The following is a 12,961-nucleotide window of genomic DNA, read 5'->3' on the forward strand; positions in this document are numbered from 1 at the left end:
CGAACAAAAGAAGGGAACCGTCTTTGAAAGTTCAGCGATACATTTTACATGGCAGACAAGACAGCGGAGAGAAAGGCAATCCCAGAATTCCGTGCATCACAAGACAAAACCCTGGAAAGGATGATACAGATAGGATTGGGAAAATTAAAAAAATGTAAAAGGCCAAAAAATAAAAAATCTGTGCTAGGCAAACTGCAAGTCCCAGCATGCCCTGCCACCAGGGTCGTAACTATTTGTGATAGGGCCTCATAGCAACATCAATTAAAGTAGTATTAGGCCCTCAGCGTTTTTTAGTTGAACACATTGAGCACAATAAAGTCAGCTTCCCCCCCTCCCATAAACTATTTGCAATGCCCCAACACTTGCAGTTTACAAATTACAATGCTGCTGGCTCCTGCTCTTTCAGTGTTGCTTCCTTCAACCATTCTTCACAGGAAAGAGTTAACAATGGACAGTGCAGTGTGGGGCCTGCCTGTTAGCTTAGAGAAGGAGGAGTTGGGAGGAGCAAGGGAATGCCTTGCCATCTTAGACTACATGGCTGTGTGTTTCTGTTGATGCACACAGTGTAGGAAGACACATCTCTAGTCCCTGCAAGAAAAAGGAGCCATCCTGAAACAGGAAACTTGGGGCAGAGATCGTGGCACCAGCTTAATCACGTGCCGACTGCCGCACGGCAATATACGTCAGCATAATGGCAGCTGTGGGCAAATGGGCGTACCTGTATGTCCCCGTTAAGATCCAGGGCTAGCAGGCACGCGCGCACCGTGTACAGCGTGACCGGTGGACTCGATGTCCGCCGGTCTCCTGGTGATCTTATCACGGAGCGGCAGGACGGGGAGATGCCTATTTAAACAAGGCATTTCCCTGTTCTGCCTTGTGACATAACAGAGATTACTGCTCCCTGTCATCGAGAGCAGTGATTGCTGTTATATAAGTTGTAGCCCATCCCCCCCACAGTTAGAATCACTCCCTAGGACACACTTAACCCCTTCACCGCCCCTAGTGGTTAGCCCCTTCACTGCCAGTGTTATTTACACAGTAATCAATGCATTTTTATAGTACTGATCACTGTATAAATGCCAATGGTCCAAAAATAGTGTTAAAAAGGTCTGATGTGTCCACCATAATGTTGCAGTCCCAATAAAAATCGCAGATCGCCACCATTATTAATAAAAGAAAATTAATAATAAAAATGCCATAAATCTATCCCCTATTTTGTAGACGCTATAACTTTTGTGCAAATCCATCAATATACACTTACTGTGATTTTTTTTTACCAAAAATATGTAGAAGAATACATATCAGCCTAAACTGAGGAAAAAAATTGTTTTTTTTTACATATTTTTTGGGGGATATTTATTATAGCAAAAAGTAAAAAATATTGCGCTTTTTTTCAAAATTGAAACCCTTTTTTTTTGTTTATAACGCAAAAAATAAAATCCGCAGGGGTGATCAAATACCACCAATAGAAAGCTCTATTTGTGGGAAAAGGGGACATCAATGGTTTGGATACATTGTCGCACCACCGCGCAATTGTCAGTTAAAGCGATGCAGTGCTGAATCGCAAAAAGTGCTCTGGTCAGGAAGGGGGTAAAATCTTCCGGGGCCGAAGCAGTTAAAAGAGTTGTAAAGTCAGAAGTTTTTTTTTTAATCTTAATGCATTCTACGCATTAAGATTAACTTCAGATAAATTCAAATAACTTCAGATAAATTGGGATTTGTTGCATTCACTAACAGCCAAATTTGAAAAGAAATTCCAAAACCTACAATTTAATAGTTAGTTATTATTTTGAATTTTCCGACTTTCGTTCTTATTTTTGGATTTTCGGATTTTCGTTCTTATTTGTGGATTTTTGTTCTTTTGAATTTTCAGATTTTAATTTTATTTTAAAATTTTTGGATTTTCATAAAAATTTTCGGATTTTTACAAATACCGCATCTAAACGAATGGAAGGTAATGAATTCAAATTTTTCCGAAAAAAGAACGAATGACATGAAAACGAACACAATTTTATTCGGGTATAGTGCCGCACAATTTTCAGATAAAGTAACGCAGTGCTGTATCGCAAAAAATGGCCTGGTCATGAAGGGGGGTAAATCTTCCAGAGGTCAAGTGGTTAAATAATCTTCAAGTCTAAAAAAAAAAAAAATTTTGCTGGCAGCAAAGGGGTTAAGCAGACTATATTTTTTTTCCGTCTCTTATGCTTCTAAGTAAACTTCCAGCTTAACTCTGAAATCCCATTAATGCCGGAATACAAATGCAGCCGCGCCTCACTCAGAAAGCGTGATTTCAAGGTGAAACCATTCTTGTGTACAAATACGTTTCAGACGGTTTTCTCTACACTGTAACAGATCTTCCCACCACCTATGAACTGGATGGAACACTTTGGGCTTTCACTGTGCGCATGCTTTTGTTGTCTGGTCTCTCTGAGCCGAACAAAAGGCTTTATGTGACTTTGTAAAGGTGGCGATATTGTGTCCTGATCTGATCCAAAGCTTGAGAGGATCACACTGAGAACATTGTGTAGTTTGCTTCCCTTAATAATCTAGTTTTGGTCCCTGGGCCTCCTCGGTAGCCAACGGCTCTGCCGTTTAGTACATAAAAAAAAAAAAAATGTTGAGCAAATGAAAACATATTAAAACGATATTAAACTAAACCAAAAAATGTCATATATTGCAGTCTACCAATGATTAGGTGGTGGCTGCATTCATTTTCTTTTCTTAGGCTTTTTTCTGTCTGTTTTCACCTTTTGATCTGGCCACCTCCTGAATTACAGTGCCCCCCCCCCCCCCCACTCTGGATGAAGGAGCACAGGGGCACCTTTAGACCGCAACATTGTCAGTAGACATGTGCAATTTGAATTTTTGATCATTCAGAGATTCGGGTGTATCCGAATCAAATAGTAACAAATTCTGTTGAAATTTGTTTAATTGCCTTTCGTTTATTGATTTTCTAACAAATTCCAAATTTTCAGAAACATTCGATTTCGGATCAGTCAAAAAATGGTAGAAGAATAACTGGTTGTTAAGCAGCGGGTCAGAAAGCCGGCAGCTGCATCCTTAACAACTGATAGCTCATCAGCTGTCAGCGGGATTCCCCAATGACAGCAGAAATGTAAATAAAAGAAGGCCAGCACAATAGAAAATTCAGAAAAAAAAAAAACGTCACGCCACGCGAACATTTTTAACCACTACAATACAGGGCACTTTCGCCCCCTTCCTTCCCAGCCCAATTTTCAGCTTTCATCGCTCTCGCACTTTCAATGACAATTGCGTGGTCATGCTACACTGTACCCAAATAAAATTGTTATCATTTTGTTCGCACAAATAGAGCTTTATTTTGGTGGTATTTATTCACGACTCCGTTTTTTTATTTTTTGCGATATAAGCGCAAAAAAAGCAGAAATTTGGAAAAAAAACAATATTTTATTTTTTCTATTTTAAAAGGAATCCAATAAAATCGAATTTTTCATAAATTTAAGCCACAATGTATTCTGCTACATGTTTTTGGTAAAAAAAAAATCCGTTAAGTGTATAATAATTGGTTTGTGTGATCACGGACATATGTACGCAAATGATCATGTACAGATGTGTGCAGGTGATCACGTACATATGTATGCAGATAATCATTGGGACATGTGATTTTAGTGGGACATATGTGGGGGACATGTGTTTTTTTTATTTGGGGACATGTCTTTTTATTATTTGGGGACATGTGTGTTCTGGGGACATGAGTGTTTACACTGTAGGTTTACACTAGACTAGTTATCAGTGAGTAAAAAGCTGTAAAAACAGCACATACTCACTGACCACTAGCCGGCTGCAGCGATCTGCTCTCCTCTCCTCAGGGACGACTTCCGTGTGAGGAGAGGAGAGCCGACTGCCTAGCAACCAGCCGTTTGTTTAGATCACATGGCGGCTGTGATTGGACACGGCCGTTCTGTGATCAGGAGGGCCAATCACAGAGCCCTCCTGCTGATCCGAGATGCGCTGGGTGACACGAGCGCATCGGGATCATGCCGCTGCGTAGGCACGCACACGCGATCTCCGTCCTTCTGAAGGACGTTCCTGAACGTCCAGTCAGAAGGAGGCGGCTCCCACCCGGCTGTATATGTACATTGGCCGGGTGGGAATAATTAAAAAAAGGGTGAGCACCCCCCTCCTGAACCGTACCAGGCCACATCAAAGCACTCTGTCCTCATGTTGATGGAAACAAGGGCCTCTTTCCCACAACCCTGGCCGGTGAATGTGGGAGTTTGCGGACAGGGGGGCTTATCGGAATCTGGAAGCACCCCACAGATCCGGCCTCCCCATGTGAATGAGTATGGCGTACATAGTACCCTTACCCATTCACCAAAAACGTGAATAACGACACAACACAAGTTTTTGACAATTCCTTTGTTACCAAAGATCAAAAATCAGATCCATCATCAATCACGCCGCGCCGCCGGACCGAAAAAAAAAATGAAAAACTCCGGCCTCGTCGAAGGATCCCCGCTGACTGCTCGCTCCTCTGTCTCACATTTCTCAAATAGCTAAGGAGCAAAGTCACCCGATGACATCAGCTTTTATATTTAATACTGCTTTAAGAGGGAAGGAGAGAGAAGTATAAGGTGGGGGGGGGGGGGGGATGGGGAATGAGTAGAATTGGTCGCAGTGACGACAATAAAGGGGGCAATTATTTTATGGAGTGCTGTAATAAGTAGGATTACTGAGGTAGGTTGTTGGCAGTGAAGTGGCCACAGAGGCATTCTTGTCACATCTGATTTGGGGAAAAGATTTCCACAAGCTTCAAAGTCTTCATAATACAGTATGGACTTCTTAGAAGCAATCCAGCGTCAGATGTAGGTTTTCATGTTTAGTATGTAATATGCATGTCATCACTGGGTCTCTGTAAATCTTTATGTATTGCAGGCAGATTATGGCCTGGCAGGGTGCTGAACACAGCTTCCTGAAAACATCTCCGTACTTCTCAGAGCTCTCAGGCCAGCTGTTGGGGGAGTCAGGGCTGCTGTTAGAAAGCACAGGGTCCGTACAGTCTACCTGAGAGCCCCGCCCTCCCCCCATGGGCAGGACCTGGTGGGAGTGAGAGCTGGGGAAGCTGGCAGTGCAGAGAAAAGGGGCACACAGGGGGCCCAGGCAAAAGGAAGATTCAGATCATGGACAGAAGAGATTTGTCATCATATACTGGACAGCACAGAGAGGAGAGCTGAGTGTAATCTAAGAGCTAAATGGAGGGAATAGACATGCCCCCCTCTACTACATACAGCAGTGTTTATAGTCCCCAGTTACACTACAGTTCCCCTTACATCATGGTGCCCCTTTATGTCACAGTGTCCGTTACATCGCAGTACTCATTACATCATAGTGCCCCTTTATTTCAGAGCACCCCTTTAATCAGAGTATCCCTTACATCACAATGCCACTTTATTTCAGAGTGCCCCTTTAATCGCAGTGCCCCTTACATCACAGTGCCACTTTAATCACAGTTCACCTTTATTTCAGAGCACCCCTCTAATCACAGCGCCCCTTACATCACAGAGCCCCTTTAATCACAGTACCCCTCACATCACAGTGCACCTTACATCACAGTGCCCCTTTATTTCAAAGTGCCCCTATAATCACAGTGTCCCTTACATCACTACGCCCCTTTAATCACAGTACCCCTTACATCACGGTGCCCCTTTATGTCACAGTGCCCCTTACATCACAGTACCCCTTACATCACAGTGACCCTTTATTTCCGAGTGCCGCTTTATACAGTACCCCTTACATTACAGTGCCTCTTTGTCACAGTTCCCCTTACATCATAGTGCCCCTTACATCATAGTGCCTCTTTATTTCACAGTGCCCCTTATTGTACATCACACTGAGGATGACAGTGGCAGCCAGAAGCGAGATCTAGGAGAACACACCCAGCTAATGAGTGGCGGCCACTGAGTCGGGGTCCAGACCGTGGTCCACCATTTAGTGATCCCTGCTATAGACTGCCAGACGTGACTCATACAAATAGCAGACAAATGAGAGCAGACAGAAATCACATTAGGTGCTATGGATGGAGGCAGGTACTCACTATAGCAAGGCTCCCAACTGTCCCTGATTCGGAGCAATGTCCCTCTGTCCCTCTTTCCCCCTCATTTTGGTCTGATCTATGTAGTTGTATATAAAATGCACTTTTTATCTTTCAAAAGGTGTTTCCAAGAGCTAAACCTTTCATCCAATTTCTAGTTACTGCATTTGTACATTTTAAAAGTCAATATGAAGGAATAGTAGTGGTAAAAAAATAAAAAAAAAAGCCCTCGTGGATTTAACCTTTTTTTTGGTTAATTCTCCTTTAAGGGGGTGTGGGAGGAGGCTTGTCCTATGCCTACATACGTTTCCTAGTAGGTGTCCCTCATTTCCATCTCAAAATGTTGGGAGGTATGCCATAGAAGGATATGTTTTGTTCATTTTTTTAATTTCAGATAAATATTTGACATATGAAGGACCTATACCTCCAGTTTTCTTTCCCAACCTGTTATACAATAACCTCCAAACCCCCCAATTACCCGAAAAATTACGTGACAGGGTTTTTGGAGTAAAATGGCCCTATGGCCTTTAATTTAACAATTAACGTAACTTAAATAAATAACATTTAAAATAACCATCAACCAAAACTTCTCTATACCTTGGTGGTCTTTGAGGACAACGACACACAACTTGGTCTCTGCGACCAACTTCTTTTAAAACGTAGGCCTCCAGTCACAAGCCATCAACTCAGAGATGGTACTCTACATCCGCAGCGACCTACATTTTTACCCCTTTCTGGTTAAACCCCTCGTTAACCGGAAAGGTACCTGAGAACCCCATACCACAGACGGGTCCCAACCATGTTATATACCAGCCTTCTTCTCTTCCTCCAAAGACCCACCACTGCCGGGCTGTCATGACAGCCTCACTGTAATACTGACCAAAACATCGGGAGGGTGGGTGGGAATCTTCTCACTCTCCGCTCTGGACTAACGTCACCACTTTCTCCTTCTGACTAATCTTCCCCAGGATCCCTCCCGGCTCTTAACCAACCCTCTTTCCTTAAACGGTTTTACTGTGGCAGGTTGGCTCCGATACGCAAAATCAGTTTATATTACGTGATCTCGCGGGGCTTGGATAGTAGACGCCCACTGCGAGCTCCGTGAGTCCAACCGCGACTAGAAGTCCACGGGGATACACGCGATCGTCTCACCTGCGATCGTCTCCCGTCTGCCCTGGTGACAGGACACTGATCACAACTCCCTGTAATCGGGAGCGGTGATCAGTGTCATGTCACACATAGCCGATCCCCCCCCCACATTTAGAACACATCCCTAGGACACACTTAACCCCTGCAGCGCCCCCTCCTGGTTAACCCCTTCACTGCCAGTCACATTTGCACAGTAATCAATGCATTTTTAATTGCACTGATCGCTGTATAAAAGTGAATGGTCCCAAAATAGCGCCAAAAGTATCCAATGTGTCCATCATAATGTCGCAGTCATGATAAAAATCGCTGATCGCTGCCATTACTAGTAAAAAAAAAGTTATTTATAAAAATGCCATCACCTATTTTGTAGACGCTATAATTTTTGCGTAAACCAATCAATAAATGCTTATTGCGTCAATTTTGTCTGGGAGCCACGTCGCACGGCCGCGCAATTGTCAGTTAAAGCGACGCAGTGGCGAATCTCAAAAAGTGCTCTGGCCTTTTGCCCAGCCAAATCCTCTGGGGCTGAAATGGTTAAAATGGGCCACCTTCCTAAATTACCCCATGCCTGTCCTGCTGTCTACCTATGTCATGTTGTCCCTCCATCCATTCTTTTTATTCCTTTTACTCCACGACTACCTTTAAGGTCATATTTTTAATAGCTTTAATTATAAATAGTTAAATAATAAAAATACAGCTTTAACCACTTGAGGTCCGGGCCATAGCCGAATGATGGCTACAGCACGGACCTCAATTTCCGGGAGGCCATCATAGGACATCCTCCCCTGTGCATGCTTCCTGCGCGCGCCCTGAGACTCGGGTGATCATGGCCACTTATCATGTGATCAGCTGTCAGCCAATGACAGCCGATCACATGATGAAAACAAAAGCTTGGTAATCATGACAGCGTGAGGAGAAAAAAAAGCCGATCACTGGCTTATGTTAAAGGGACATTGGTCCCGAAATGGAATCATCACAGGCACCTCATCTGTGCCCATCAGTACTCCCTGCCAGTGCCACCTGTTACTGCCACCTGCCAGTGCCCACCAGTGCCACCTATCAATGCCCACAAGTGCCACCTATCAGTGTAAGCAATCAGTGCCCATTATTGCCACCCATCGGTGCCCATCACTGCCACCTCATCAGCGTACATCAATGAAGGAGAAAAATTACCTGTTTGCAAAATTTTATGACAAAATATAAAAAACAAAACATTTATTTTTTAAATTCTGTCTTTTTCAAATTTTTTTTAACAAAAAATAAAAACCACAGAGGTGATCAAATACTACCAAAAAAAAAGCTCTATTTGTGGGGAAAAAATGATAAAAATGTCATTTGGGTACAGTGTTGTATGACCGCGCAATTGTCATTCAAATTGCATCAGCGCTGAAAGCTGAAAATTGGTCTGGACAGGAGGGGGTTTAAGTGTCCAGTAAGCAAGTAGTTAAAATATATACAGTTGCTGTATATTGTAGCGTTAACTCCATGCATCCAGACTTGATAGGTTCACTTCAAAGATATTTTTAACAAAACCTTTTCCTGTCTAAAGGTGATATAGCAAGTCTGCAAACATAACCTTTTACCTATTTCTCTTCCCCTGCCCTTTAAGAGCTGTCATCCACGGATCAGGCAGTTTAAAGGGAAAATAATTTGTTGTTGTTTGTTTCTTCCTGTCCCGGTGACACCGCTTAGTCTTGTTTCCAGTCCTGGTGTCACAAGGATAACAAGAGAAGGTTAATTTCCCCAGTGAAGGCACCAATTGGCGCCCTATGGCTGGAGTTGGGCTTTCAAATTTGACTTCTCAGAGTAAATCAGGACTGGAGAGGAGTTCTGAAAGCCTTGTTGCCCTCACTCTTCTTTGCTTGACACTCAGTATTTAAAGGTCACGTAGAAAACAATTGCAAATTGAAAGTTTCCAAATGCCCTTTCAGCTGCAGGAGATCCTGGCTTTGAAAGGTTTACTTTCGTTTTTTTCTCTGTGAAGTTATCTGAAGTTAACTACTCATTATATGTCCTACTTCACACGGACTATACTATACAGTATACAGTATACATTTTATACTGTGTTACTCCTCAATATTTGTACAAATTAGACATGTGCAGAACGAAGAAATTTGTTTTGTTTCGTTATTTACATAAATTTGTTTAGGTAAATTTGTTTAGTTAAATTCGTTTAATACGTATAATTCATTTTCGGAATTTGTTTTGTTTATTCGTATCGATTCAAATTTTCAAACTCGGATCGAGAAACGTTTTCGAATCAGTTTAAAATTTGAATAGTTTTTCAATTTCCAAACAGGATAAAATAGAATAGAAAATAAAGGAATAAAATAGAAAATAATATAACAGAAAATAAAAGAATAGAAGAGTAAAACAGAACAAAATAGGATAGAAAATAAAAGAACAGAATAGAATCCAATAGAACAGAATAGAAAAGAATAGACGAATAAAAAAATAGAATTAAATAAAAAGATTATAACCATCTTCTGAAATTTGAATAGAATAAAAAGGAATATAATTTAAAGAATAGAATAGAATAGAATGAATATAACCATCTTCCTAATCTAATCTATTATTTTCTATTATATTCAAATTCAAATTGATTCTATTTGAATTGTGGGAAATGGTTATATTATTTCTATTCCATTCGATTGTATTTTTTTTTTAAATTGTATTATTTTTCTATTTGTTTATTCTATTGTATTATTTTCTATTCTATTATTATATTTCTATTCTATTCTATTCATTTCTATTTAAATTTAATCTTTTCAAAATTCGAATTTCAGAAGATGGTTATATTCTTTCTATTCTGTTCTGTTCTGCTGTTTTTTTTTCTATACTATTCTGTTATTTTCTATTCCATTTAAATTCAAACTATTTGAGTTTTGGAAAATGGTTATATTCTTTCCATTCTATTTTTTTTTTTTTTAATTGTATTTTTATTGAAAATATAAAGATAACAATAACAAAGTGTTGGCATAAATGCACAGGTAAACAGTAAGTCCATCAAATAAAACAAATCAGAAACAGCGAGGGGGGGGGGAGGAGAGGGGAGGGAGGAGAGGGGAGGGAAGAAAGAGGAGGGGGGGGGGGGTAGGATATTTCAGCACATTCTGTATATCCTCACATTAATTAACAATTATTTGTGGTACAAAACAGCAATCGTCACAATCAAATAGGCATAGGACAGTGAGCAGGAAATGTGGAAACGTCATTCCTTTAGAAGGGCATAGAACAGTGTGAACGTGCAATTTGAGCCTTAAACTTAGCGTAGGAGGTCCAAACTCAGAAAACTATATTAAGTAGCAGTATATAGTTTAGAGCGATACCACAGATCCCAAATCATTGAGAACTTAGGCATAGTGTCATGGACTATGGCTGTAAGCTTTTCCATACGGCCGATATGTTCTAGGTTCTGCAAGACCTGGGGGAGAGTGGGCGGGGAACGTGATAGCCACCGTGTAGGGATAGCTCTCTTAGCTGCTAACAAAATAAAGGTGGCAAGCTTCTGAGCATGTCTAGAGAGTCCAGGAATCGGCAACCCTAGTAAGAAATACAGAGGGTCTAATGGGAGGGAAATCTCCAACAAGTCTTGGATGAAGGATTGTATTGTAATCCAAAATGGACGGATCAATGGGCATGCCCAGAAGATATGGAAATGGGAACCTATATCTCCCCGACATCTCCAGCACATCGCAGGAGTCTTGGGATCATATTTATTTAAAATTTCAGGCGTTCTATACCAAAAGAGCAGAATCTTGTAAGCCGTTTCCTTCTGTTCCACACAGCGGGATGTCTTAGAGACGGCCTCCCAGATTCTCTGCCATTGTGGGAGTAGGATGGGATGTTCTAACACTTGCGACCACTTACGCATATATGAATGAGAAGATTCCGTAAGGGGCACCGATTCATGGAGTATTCTATAAATGTCAGTGATTAAATGGGCCTGGTATGGGCCCTGAGCACATAAAAATTCAAATGGAGTTGGCTTATCAAGACAGAGAGTGGGGGATTTAGAAGCAAAGTAGTGTCTGATTTGCAGATAGGAGTGGAAGAGTTGTTTGGGAATTTGGTGCTGTTTCTGCAAGTCCGCGAATGATAGAAGCCTCCTGGTGAGCGGATGCACTATATTGCGGAGTTGAAACAAACCAGCTTCAGACCAAGGAATCACTCTATCATATGCTAGGCTGTCTGGGATATCTGGATTAAACAGTATGTTTAGCAAAGGAGGGCATTGGGAAGCCAGAGGAAACAACTTTAGGCATTTCCTCCAGATTTCCAAGGAGAACAGCATCGGGGCCAGACAGATGCTACGAAGTGGACCCATGGAGGTTTTAAGGTCTGCCCAAAGCATGGCACAGATGTGTGCAGGCCTGGTGATGCTCATCTCAATTTCAGCCCATACTGTGGGGGCTTTCCGGGATGACCAGGTAATAACTGGTTTAAGGTGTGTAGCATAGTAATATTTGATCAGATCTGGGGCTCCCAGACCTCCACGCCATTTAGGAGCCAACATCACCGAACCTGCAACCCTATGCGCTCGATAATGCCAAATGAAGTTAAGAAAAGCTCTTTGGACAGCCTTAAGTTGGGACATAGGGATTGGGATTGGAAGAGTATCAAAAAGGTAGAGGAGTCTAGGCATCACTGACATTTTTAGGACATTGATACGACCCAAAAGTGAGAGGGGAAGCGAATCCCATTGCTTCAAAAGCCTAGCAATGTCACGAAAAAGTGGGGGGTAGTTAGCCGAGTATAAGGTCGAATAGGAGGGAGTAATGTTAATCCCCAGGTACTTAATGGAGTCTGTGCACCAGTGAAAGGAATAGTTGTCTTGCAGTATTGTGAGAGCAGAAGAGTGAATGTGTAAAGGTAAAGCTTCAGTTTTACTGGTGTTAATCTTGTACCCTGATATGGAGCTAAAATCTTTCAGCAAGGACAACAAGTTCGGAAGTGAGATATGGGGATTGGTCAATGTCAGGAGGATGTCGTCTGCAAATAGGGACATTTTATATTCCCTGTGGCGTAGGCATATCCCTCTAATGTCTGGGTGAACGCGGATGGCCTCCGCCAGGGGTTCGAGGCAGAGGATAAAAAGAAGAGGCGACAGGGGGCAACCCTGTCTCGTGCCATTGCTCAAAGGGAATGAAGACGATAGGTAGGATGCCAATTTGACCTGGGAAGAGGGGCAGGAGTAGAGGGCTTCAAGAGCTGAAACAAAAGGGCCTGTGAAACCATATCTTGCAAGAGTGGCAAACATATACGGCCAGCTAAGCCTGTCGAAGGCCTTCTGAGCATCTAGACTAAGAATAAGGGCTGGACGGGAGGTTTTGTTCAATAAATCAATCAGGTCTATTGTGCGTCTGGTATTATCACCTGCGTGACGAGTGCGTACAAAGCCAACTTGATCTCTATGGATGAGTGTAGGGATTATATGGGTCAGCTTATTAGCCAGGATCTTTGTAAAAATTTTATAGTCTGAGTTTAATAGCGCTATAGGCCTATAATTGTCAGGTAAGGAGGGATCTTTACCAGGTTTTGGTATGACCGAAACATGAGCGTGTAGGAATTGGGCGTGTGGAGTGGAACCTTTAAGTAGGGAAGTATAGAGCGAGATCATGTGGGGACTCAGGACAGGTAGGAAAGTTTTGTAATAGGAATAGGGTAACCCGTCGGGGCCCGGGGCTTTTTGGCTGGGGAGTTGTGTAATTACTGCTTCAAGTTCGTCGGGTGAAATGGCCG

At 42.1% G+C, this 12,961-nt stretch overlaps 1 protein-coding gene across 1 annotated transcript in view; it reads right to left on the reverse strand.

Moving 5' to 3' along the window:
- The window catches only part of SORCS3 (sortilin related VPS10 domain containing receptor 3), a 962,887-nt gene that overhangs the window by 788,508 nt on the left and 161,418 nt on the right, over positions 1-12,961 (reverse strand). The window lies entirely within an intron of this gene.

The sequence above is a fragment of the Lithobates pipiens genome, unplaced genomic scaffold (assembly GCF_037356315.1).
Source record: "Lithobates pipiens isolate NorthernLeopardFrog02 unplaced genomic scaffold, aLitPip1_a1.2 Scaffold_25, whole genome shotgun sequence".
NCBI lineage: Eukaryota > Metazoa > Chordata > Amphibia > Anura > Ranidae > Lithobates > Lithobates pipiens.